The 11,553-nt window shown below is 38.5% G+C and overlaps 1 non-coding gene across 1 annotated transcript; it reads right to left on the bottom strand.

Annotated features, from left to right (window-relative positions):
- Window positions 1-3,657: 3,657 nt before the first annotated feature.
- Window positions 3,658-3,764, bottom strand: LOC148789858 (small nucleolar RNA R71). The gene has a single exon (XR_016079933.1). It is a non-coding gene; the product is annotated as a small nucleolar RNA R71 (small nucleolar RNA).
- Between the last annotated feature and the right edge of the window lie 7,789 nt (window positions 3,765-11,553).

Raw genomic sequence — 11,553 nt, 5'->3', positions numbered from 1 at the left:
GAGTTCAAGAGATAAAGATATAGGATTAGAATGAGGATAGGACTTTCTATTTCCAGTAAAGATCAACTTCAAGAGAAAGTAGGAGACCACCCCCTCCCCTTTAATCTATTTAAAGGAGGGGGAGGACCAGCTTTAGGATCACTTGATCACTGAATCATTCAATCATTCAACTTCTGATTTGAATCAATAAGCAATGAGCAATCAGTCAAGAAGGGTTCAAGAAAGGTTCAAGAATTCATGAAACTTCAAGAAGAGGAGATCTCAGCACCATGGGCGAATTCAAGAGTTCTTTCTGTTAGACAGTTTTGTATGCCCTTAGCTTCAATCAAGAATGATGTACTTTATGAGTTTATTGTAAATGAATAAAAGTGCATATTTGATTCATGTTCCCTTGGTATGTTTCTGTGTAATACCCTTAAACTGGACACTTAATGAGACTCGTGTTAGTTTAGAATGTTAATAGCCAGTGGATCAGTCTGGGGAGACCTATCTTGACAAGGCTGACACTGTAGTGCCACCAAGTCGGTTGGCGTGGCCTGTCTCAGCTGCTAGGGTGAGACCCTAGGCACATATAGTGTAAGATTAATAGAACCTTTGAACCGGACCAGATTTCCAGTATTACCCTGGACCATGGAGATAGATGGGCAAAACTAGAAACTTACACCTAACCCCTAGACTCGATTATGATACTACACTAGATGTCGGATTGGGCTGTCTTTGATGTACCAATCAGTGAGATCCTTAGCGAGGGTCAAAACCTGGGTATGTTGGGACAGTCCGAGAATTCATCTGAGTGGGTGATCATAGTGACAGGATCAGTCCCTTTGTCGGACAAAGGTAATGATCGGGGATGCACTCTCTCTAATGGAAACAAGACTGCCGGCAGCCGATTTCAACCGTTGAGATTTGTTTTTGTAAAGTATATTTTATATGTGATATAAAAGTATATATTATGGTTTCTAAAATGTTTGCAAAAGGTTTTAATTCCTGGGATCCATATAAGTAGAGAGTGCAACACTGTTCCTTGCAGCCGAGGGAGAGGTACTCTCTTGTCGGGTAGTGTATGATCATTATGGGCTGAGAGGTTAAGTGTAATATCATTGAGGATAATACCTGATGGGCTAATGTTGCATCTGCCCACAGTCCCTGGGTGTTACAAGGTGGCTTGGCCCAGGGACCACTTAGGGTAAGTGTTGGGTCCATAGAGCCCATTTGATGGGTTTTCAGGGGGTGCACTGTCTTTAACAGTGTATTCGGCCAAGCCTTGCAACAAAGGCTGGGCTGAACCCATGTGGCTGATGTGTAGATCAATGTTTGGGTCCCACGCCATATAAGGAAGCCCAACTGGGCAGCAGTTTGGAAGGCTTTTTGAGTACATAACCTTAAATGGGCCTTAAGCCCATTTCGATCTGGGCTGATTTGATCAGTCAATTAAAAAGGGGGCAAATTCTGGAGTGGATCAGCTAATAGGATTGGGCTTAGACCCTATCCACTTAGAGAGTCCAAGATCTAAATGAGATTTAGATCTGGAAACCTCCTAATTAGATTAGGAGGTGGCTGATCTGATCTGCAGATAAGATAAGGATTATCCCTTATCACTTAAAGGGACTTCTAACCCAAATTTGATTTGGATTAACAACTCTTAATCTGATTAGGAGCTGATCCCTTTAAGATTGTAAAAGAAGAAGGGGGTGGCAGCCTTAAGATATATGATTCACAACATATTTTCTCTTCAGAAAAAAAGAAAGAGAGAAGGAGAGATTTCCTGCATACTACAAATTCTCTTCGGCCGCCTATTTCCTGTCATTGCCATTCCTTTCAGTTCGATCTCCAGTTACAGGGAGAAATCAAGATTTGATCTTGATCTCAATATTTTTGGGAAAAGATTGCTTGGAGCTGTACCCACAAGCCATCCAGTTGATTCTTGCGAAGGTTCAACTTCTTTTGGAAGAACGTTGCTGATTCTGCTCCATCCTACACTGCGCCATCTTCAGTGGGAGCAGATTTTGGATCCTTCCTTGGGCGTGAACACCACCATTGGGAGATATTGATTCTCTATATCAGGTATATTGATTCAAGATTGATCCTTGAAAATATGTTTTCTGAAATAGGGAATTCGATTCCCTGCAAAGATGGGAGAAATTTTTGAAATTCGCCCCATCCCTTCCGCAAGATTAGGGCGTCCATGTGATGGATATCCCATCCCTTCACTTTCTTCCCCTTTGTTTGTTTTAATTCTTCCATCATGAATTGATTTGTTTCTTGTTAGGGCTATGGAAAGCCTAACCATGTTAGTGAATATATTTTTATCTTCTTGATTCATCCAAGATTGTGATTTCCATATAGTCTATGAATTATTGTGCTTAATGCAATTAAGAGCTTGGCCACCTCTTAATTGATTTGGGTTATGTGAATGAATTGAGAGAGGAATTCACATAATTGACAAAATAATTCATAGTGTGAATTGAATGGTATATAGAGATATATATATACATGATTCATCTGAATTTAATGGTTTTCTTGGACTTAATGCACTTCCATCTTGAGAGCTCTACTCGAGAGATCGAAGGATTACCTGATGGGTGTAGGTTTAGTATATCTCGAGAGAGAATATTAAATATATTTGTGAAAATCTCAGCTTATGGGAGTAACAATTAGTCTTGGATAATTGGACCCATCAATATTCATTGCATTGGTTAGGTGGACCAAAAGTCCTAGCGATTCCATCATTTGCATATTCGATTAGTGATCACCCTTGTTTTTATTTTCTTCGTTCCAGTTTTTATTTTCAGTAGTTCTTGTTTCCTTAAATCTAAATTTCGACTGTCCAAATAATTAGGGAAGACTGTGATTCTAATACTTATTTTGTTAAATCCCCGTGGGAACGATATTATTATACTACTTGATGACTAGTGCACTTGCTAGGATTATATATTTATAGCTATCAAGTTTTTGGCGCCGTTGTCGGGGATTTAATCCTAAAATAATATTAGAATTTGTTAACCTTGATTAATTTTGACCTTTTATTTCTGTTTTTTTTATTATTATTCTATTTTCCTTTTATTTCTTTTTTCTGTTATTATTTTTATTTTTATTTCTTTGTTCGAATTCTTGTTAGTTCAGAATTACTAGTGCATGACACGCACTAGACAGGAAGGATTAGCTGAATTGGATCCTGAGATTGAAAGGACCCTTCGTTTGTTGCAAAGGGCCAACAAAGGAAAAGAAAGAGAAGATGTTGTCATCTGCGAACCAGCAATAGAGGTAGAAGGAGAGATGGCAGAAGGAAATCGCACCCTCTTGGATTATGCTTGTCCAAACATTGATGGGGCGACATCCAGCATTTGCAAGCCCACCATCCATGCAAACAATTTTGAAATAAAGCCTGCAATAATTCAAATGATCCAAACAAGTATTCAGTATAGTGGGTTACCAAGTGATGACCCTAATGCACACATCGTTAACTTCCTTGAAATATGTGATACATTTAAACACAATGGAGTTAGTGATGATGCAATTAGGCTTAGATTATTTCCTTTTTCACTACGTGATAGAGCTAAAGATTGTCTCAACTGACTCCCTGCAGGAAGCATCACCACTTGGAATGATTTAACCCAGAAATTTTTGGCTAAATATTTCCCACCCTCCAAAACAGCAAAATTAATTAATGACATTACTACTTTTGCTCAATTTGAGTGGGAATCCTTGTATGAAGCATGGAAAAGATTCAAGGAGATGCTTAGGAGGTGTCCTCACCATGGGATACCAATTTGGTGGCAAATAGAGACTTTTTATAATGGTATTACCCGCTCTAATAGATCCATTATTGATGCAGCCGCAGGTGGTACAATCATGAGGAATATTCCAGAGGAAGCATATGACTTAGTGGAGGAGATGGCATCAAACAGTTACCAGTGGAGCAATGATCGAACCAATCAGAGGGGAGTACACCGCATTGATTCCTTTGCATCCCTATCTGCGCAAATTGCCAACTTAAATAAGAGACTGGATAATTTTAGTATTGCAGCCATGAATACACCATCTAGCATCTCATGCGATTTATGTGGTCAAATAGGACATATTAATTATGATTGTCAATTAAACAGTCCTTTTATTTTCCATGAGAATGCTAATTTTATCTGTCATGCTGCCAGGTCAAACTACAACCCATATTCAAATACATACAACCCAGGGTGGAGGAGTCATCCAAACTTTTCATGGAGCAACAATCAGCAAAAAGCACCCATGGGATTCCAACCACATCCGCCCCCACAAGAAAAAAAGAGTAATTTGGAAGAGATAATTTCTAAGTTCATTAATGCTACTGAAGCAAGATTCTAAAGCCATGAAGCATTGATTAAAAACTTAGAAGTTCAAATGGGGCAGGTGGTGAACATGTTATCAGAGAGGAAAGAAGGAAGGCTGCCCAGCAACACAGAAAAGAATCCCAAAGAGCATGTGAACGCCATAGCCGTAAGAAGCGGGAAGGTAGTTGGCGAAATCCAAAAAGAAGACATGAAAGCTGATGTGGCTAATCTGTAAAAGGAGGATGAGGGAAGTACACCTAAACTGAATTTACATGAAATTAAACTCCCTATCCCCTACCCTAGAAGAATTTTGAAAGCTAACTTAGATAGACAATTTGAAAAATTTTTGGAAGTGTTTAAAAAGATCCATATTAACCTTCCCCTACTTGATGTATTGTCATAGATGCCAAAATATGCCAAATTCTTATAGGAGGTGATGTCAAATAAAAGGAAATGGGAGGAATGTGAGATGGTAAATTTGAATGAAGAATTCTCAGCCATCCTCCAAAATAAATTGCCCCCAAAGCTTCAGGATCCAGGGAATTTTTCTATACCTTGCACCATAGGGAGAACTGAATTTGAAAAAGCTTTATGTGATCTTGGTGCTAGTATAAATTTAATGCCCTACTCTATTTTTAAAAGGCTGGGATTGCATGAACTAACATCTACCACTATTACCCTAGAGTTGGCCGATCGAAGCATTAAATACCCTAGGGGAATAGTGGAAGATGTCTTAGTTAAAGTAGGGAATTTCATCATCCCTGTTGATTTCATTGTGTTGGATATGGAGGAGGATAGATTGTTGCCATTAATTTTAGGGAGACCCTTTCTTGCTACTAGTGATGCTTTAATTGATGTGTGAAAATGTCTACTTACCCTTAGAATCAATGGTGAAGAAGTGGTGTTCAATGTATTTAAAACCATGGAACATCCCAACACAATTGAACATAAAATTTATGCAATCAATAGCATTGATGTTGGTGCAGCTGAAATTAACACATCTAAATTAGATGACCCCTTTGAAAGCTACATTATTAATTCATGTAAAAACATGCAGGTCATGGAGGAAGAGGTAAAGAAGGCGATGAACTATTTAGAGGATGACCAAGAAGGGTTCAAGTCAAGACAAGATTATGCTCATTATATTCCTAATGAGAAACCGTTACACTCTGTTTTGCAAGCCCCTATTCCAGATCTAAACCCACCCATGATGGATGAAAGGGGAGCACACCGAAAGCAGCAACCAAGAAAGTTAGACGATCCGATTCATGATAGGGAAGTTTGTTTTTCTTTTTTCTTTTGCTTTTAGGTTATGTTTAGGTTGTGCTAACAACAAAAATAAAATAAAAAATAAAAATAAATAAAATAAAAATAAATAAAAAAAATAAATAAAAAAATAAAAAATAAAAAATAAAAATTATTTTTCCTTTTGTTACTTATGATTGTGTTTTTTTCCTTTCTTTAGACCTTAATCATAGATAGCAGGGAAGTCCTCTTAAATCTCTCTCCTTGTTCTTGCTATGTAGATTCCATACATTGAGGATAATGTAGATCTTAAGTGTGGGGGAGGATTAAGGGGTTGATAAAACTTTTTTCGAACTCTAGTATGTCTTCATCATCACTTTTTAACCTTTCCTTTTGAAATTTCTGCTCCTTAGAGACTTGTTTTTGAATGATTGTAAACCACCTTGAGTCATGTGCTTAGGCGGGATAGACAGGAAAGGATGCAGGCAAATCTAGCTGAAATTTTTGTCTATGGAAGGTATCTCAGTAGTTTGAATGATCAACAGGCAAGATGCAATACAGATTTGACCCTTGTAAGCATTTGGTTTCTAACGGACAAACAGGGGTTGATTATTCTAGAACTTGTTTTGTTGGGCATGTTGAGATCACGATAATGAGTTCATGTATTGGAACGTGTTATCCAAAAAAAAAAATTTGAAAAAAAACTCGTGTGAGATGGAGCATAAAATGCACTCACACCGAGTGAAAAAAGAGCTAGTGTGAGATGGAGCATAAAATACACTCACACTAAAAGAATAAAAGGGTGAGATGGAGCATAAAATGCACTCATCCCTAGATCCCAAACCCTAATTCACCTTTTGATGCATTGCAATCATGATAAGTGGTGGAGATGTGATACATGAGCAAGCTTATGGTAATAATATTCCTTGTTTCCTTCTGAAGAATCATGAGAGGGTATTTTTTGAATCTTACCACATGTGATTATGAAAACAAAGAGGCTTACTCTAGCCCTAAATTATTCATGCAAAGAGATGTCTGCTTCCCTTGATTGTCGATCTCACATGGGGACATGAGGATTGGCGATTTAAGATTATTCTTGGACAAGTTAAAAAGGAAAAGAAGTGGACGAAGGGAAGAAGCATGGATACTGATCAAGGCTTGCAGAAGGACAAATACCCTGTTGAGAGAAATCCAAAACAAATCTTTTAATTACTTTGTTCTTGTTTTAATTTTGTTTTGAGTTTTGTATTGCCCGAGGACGGGCAAGAGTTTAAGTGAGGGGGATTTGATGAGAGTAGAATTTATCATATTTTTATCCCCAATTATTCTGTCTTTTATACTAAATTAGCATCTAATTGGACTCATATCTCTTGTATTTTGGTCCACGGAATGAAAGAAGGCATCAAGAGCAAAGAAAGACAAATCGGATGATTTTTCATAGTTTCGACATCGTTCAGTGATCTGGGCCTAACTCGTAGCTCCGAACTCCGAATGGGCTGATTCAAGATCCACTAGAAAGATACGAGAAAAAGCCACAACTTTCATGTTTTGGGATTTCACAGATTCGGCATGCATCGAAGTCAAATCTGGGCCCATAGTTGGGGTAATTTGGTAGGAAGGCCCAATCCGCAGCTGAAGCCCAACTCGAAGAAAAGCTTGGCCTTTAATCTATATAAAGGCCTACTTCAAGAGAAAGTAGGAGACCACCCCTCCCCTTTAATCTATATAAAGTAGGGGGCAGACCAGCTTTAGGATCACTTGATCACTGAATCATTCAATCATTCAACTTCTGATTTGAATCAAGAAGCAAGGAGCAATCAGTCAAGAAGGGTTCAAGAAAGGTTCAAGAATTCAAGAAACTTCAAGAAGATGAGACCTCAGCACCATGGGCGAATTCAAGAGTTCTTTCTTCCCCTTTGATTGTTTCAACTCTTCCATCATGAACTGATTTGTTTCTTGCTAGGGCTATGGAAAGCCTAACCATGTTAGTGAATATATTTTTATCTTCTTGATCATCCAAGATTGTGATTTCCATATAGTCTATGAATTATTGTGCTTAATGCAATTAAGAGCTTAGCCACCTCTTAATTGATTTGGGTTATGTGAATGAATTGAGAGAGGAATTCACATAACTGACAGGATAATTCATAGTGTGAATTGAATGGTATATAGAGATATATATACATGATTCATTTGAATTTAATGGTTTTCTTGGATTTAATGCACTTCCATCTTGAGAGCTTTACTCGAGAGATCGAAGGATTACCTGATGGGTGTAGGTTTAATATATCTCGAGAGAGAATATTAAATAAATTTGTGAAAATCTCAGCTTATGGGAATAACAATTAGTCTTGGATAATTGGACCCATCAATATTCATTGCATTAGTTAGGTGGACCAAAAGTCCTAGCGATTCCATCATTTGCATATTCGATTAGTGATCACCCTTGTTTTTATTTTCTTTGTTCCAGTTTTTATTTTTAGTAGTTCTTGTTTCCTTAAATCTAAATTTCGACTGTCCAAATAATTAGGGAAGACTGTGATTCTAATACTTATTTTGTTAAATCCCCGTGGGAACGATATTATTATACTACTTGATAACTAGTGCACTTGCTAGGGTTATATATTTATAGCTATTACCTGTCACTATGATCACCCACTCAGATGAATTCTCAAACTGTCCCAACATACCCAGGTTTTGACCCCCGCTAAGGATCTCACTGATTGGTACATCAAAGACAACCCAATCCGACACCTAGTGCAGTATTATAATCGAGTCTAGGGGTCGGGTGTAACTTTTCAGTTTTTCCCATCAATCTCCAAGGTCCAAGGCAATACTGTAAATCTGGTCTAGTTCATGGATTCAATTAATCCTACACTATATGTGCCAAGGGTCTCACCCTGGCAGCTGAGACTGGCCACCCCAACCAACTTGGTGGTACCACAGTGTCAGCCTTGTCAGGATAGGTTTCCCCAGACCGACCCATTGGCTATGAACATTCTAAACTAACACGAGTCTCATTAAGTGTTTAGTTCGTATTACACAGAAACATACCAAGGGAACATGAATCAAATATGCACTTTTATTCATTTACAATAAAATCATAAAGTACATCATTCTGATTGAAGCTAAGGGCATACAAAACTGTCTAACATAGCAATGGAGAAGCAGAGCATGGAGATTGCGCAGATCATGAGCAGCTATGGTTCTTATTTCTGATTCAAGGGGAGAGGTTCAATTGTGTCATTGTGAGGTTTTGTAGTTAATTTATTTTTTTGCTTTCTAATTCAAGTATTCATTGATTCTTGTGCATATTTTTATTGGATGTTGATGTTAATTAGTTTGACAAACTGAATTAATGTTGATTTTCCTACTGCTATCTATGATTTCGGTGATCCGTAATTGTCACGAATAGAGGTACAAGTAGCAATTAGGTTGATATCTTTTTGGGTCACTTGTTCGTGACAGCCTTTGACCAATGTTTTAACATGGTTCAACCTAAAGAAATCGATGGAACAAGATTCAGTAATTGCAGCTATCTCAATTATTGTTATTTTGGTTTAACTGTTTTCACAAATCTTAATGCTATCACTATTTAAAATGGACGCTATCGTACCCAGTTGAGTGGTGATAAGTATTGATCGAATGCTGAGTTTGGTCAACTGAATTAAGAAAACACAAGGTTTATTATGGCTATCCTAATAAATCTAAAGTTAAATGCTTGAATTGCAAGAATGCTGAGATTTACCTAGGATCGATGGCCAATCGATTCAACCCGAACCCTTGAACCAGAATTCGGTAAGACTGATTTTCTCTTGTTTGTTTAGTTTGCTATTGCCTTCTTATTCTTTTAATTTTAGTTATTAAAATTTTTCCACTCAATTTTAGTATTCATTCAGCTAAGAGATTGCTGTTAGCTCCCTGTGGGATTCGACCTAGTGCAACTTTTACTACAAATATTTTATTGTGGGACTAGTATTAATTTTGAGGGCTTCGACAACCCGTCACTCTGCTTCTCCATGGCCGAACTGCTTTCTTGAGTTTTTGACTTTCTTGATGATCTCTTGGATCTTGGGATGAGTGATGATTGAGCTGGTTTGCCCCTCTCTTTATATATCCAAAGGAGAGGGCTGTTTTCCAACTCCTTCTAGGAGATCATCCTATCTTCAGGGAGTCTTGATCTTCTTTGAACTAATCCTATCCTATCTCTTATCTAATGATCTAATCTCAATCTTTTTATCTCTCTAGGATTACATTCAATGCTTTAGATCTGATAAGACTCTCTCCTTGGAGATTACATTCAAAATTGGGACTCTTGACTCTTGATTTCGAGTTAGGTTGCTTTGATAATTTGGGTTGTTTAAAGGTACTTCTGCGAGTTGGGCTTCAGTTGTGAAATGGGCGTGGCTGCAAACTTGCTCCGACTTCGGCCTCATTTTCTTACTCGATGCGGGCCATATCTGTCAAAACCCAAAACATAAAAGTTGTGGACCTTCCTTTCATCTTTCTAATGCTTCTTGAATTGTCCAATTTGCAGTCCGGAATAGAGAGGTAAGCCCAGATTACTGTCTGTCAACGAAACTATGCAAAATCACTCGATTTGCCCTATTTTCTTCCAATTGCTTTCTTTATTGCCCTGAATCAAAATACAAGAGTAATGAGTTCATTTAAGTGCTAAAGTAATGTAAAAAGATGAAAATTAGGGGACAAAAATAGGGTTCTTTTCAGTCTCATCACCCTGCAACTAGCTGATTGAAGCATTAAATATCCTAGGGGAATAGTAGAAGATGTTTTAGTCAAAGTGGGTAATTTCATCATTCCTACAGATTTCATTGTGTTGGATATGGAGGAAGATAAGACAATGCCGTTGATTCTAGGGAGACCCTTCCTTGCTACGGGTAATTTTTTAATTGATGTAAAAGAAGGTCTACTGTTAGACAGTTTTGTATGCCCTTAGCTTCAATCAGAATGATGTACTTTATGAGTTTATTGTAAATGAATAAAGATACATATTTGATTCATGTTCCCTTGGTATGTTTCTGTGTAATACCCTTAAACTGGACACTTAATGAGACTCGTGTTAGTTTAGAATGTTCACAGCCAGTGGGTCGGTCTGGGGAGACCTATCCTGACAAGGCTGACACTGTAGTGCCACCAAGTCGGTTGGGGTGGCTTGTCTCAGCTGCCAGGGTGAGACCCTAGGCACATACAGTGTAGGATTAATTGAATCTTTGAACTGGACCAGATTTCCAGTATTGCCCTGGACCTTGGAGATTGATGGGCAAAACTGGAAAGTTACACCCGACCCCTAGACTCGATTATGATACTACACTAGGTGTCGGATTGGGCTGTCTTTGATGTACCAATCAGTGAGATCCTTAGAGGGGGTCAAAACCTGGGTATGTTGGGACAGTCCGAGAATTCATCTGAGTGGGTGATCATAGTGACAGGATCAGCCCCTTTGTCGGACAAAGGTAATGATCGGGGATGCACTCTCACTGAAGGAAACCAAGACTGCCGGCAGCCGATTTCAACCGTTGAGATTTGTTTTGCAAAATATATTTTATATAAGATATAAAAGTATATATGTATGGTTTCTAAATTGTTTGCAAGAAGGTTTTAATTCCCGGGATCCATATAAGTGGAGAGTGCAACACTGTTCCTTGCAGCCAAGGGAGAGGTCCTCTCTTGTCGGGCAGTGTATGATCATTATGGGCTGAGAGGTTAAGTGTAAGACCATTGAGGATAATACCTGATGGGCTAATCCTGCATCTGCCTACAGTCCCTGGGTGTTACAAGGTGGCTTGGCCCAGGGACCACTTAGTGTAAGTGTTGGGCCCATAGAGCCCATTTGATGGGTTTCAGGGGGTGCACTGTCATTAACAGTGTATTCGGCCCGGCCTTGTAACAAAGGATGGGCCGAACCCATGTGGCTGATGTGTAGATCAATGCTTGGGTCCCACGCCATACAAGGAAGCCCAACTGGGCAGCAATTTGGAAG

Source organism: Nelumbo nucifera, chromosome 8 (genome assembly GCF_055504915.1).
Source record: "Nelumbo nucifera cultivar China Antique chromosome 8, China Antique-T2T, whole genome shotgun sequence".
In the NCBI taxonomy this organism is placed as follows: Eukaryota; Viridiplantae; Streptophyta; class Magnoliopsida; order Proteales; family Nelumbonaceae; genus Nelumbo; species Nelumbo nucifera.
The sequence above is the reverse complement of the archived record's forward strand: the minus strand, read 5'-3'. Positions and strand labels throughout refer to the sequence as shown.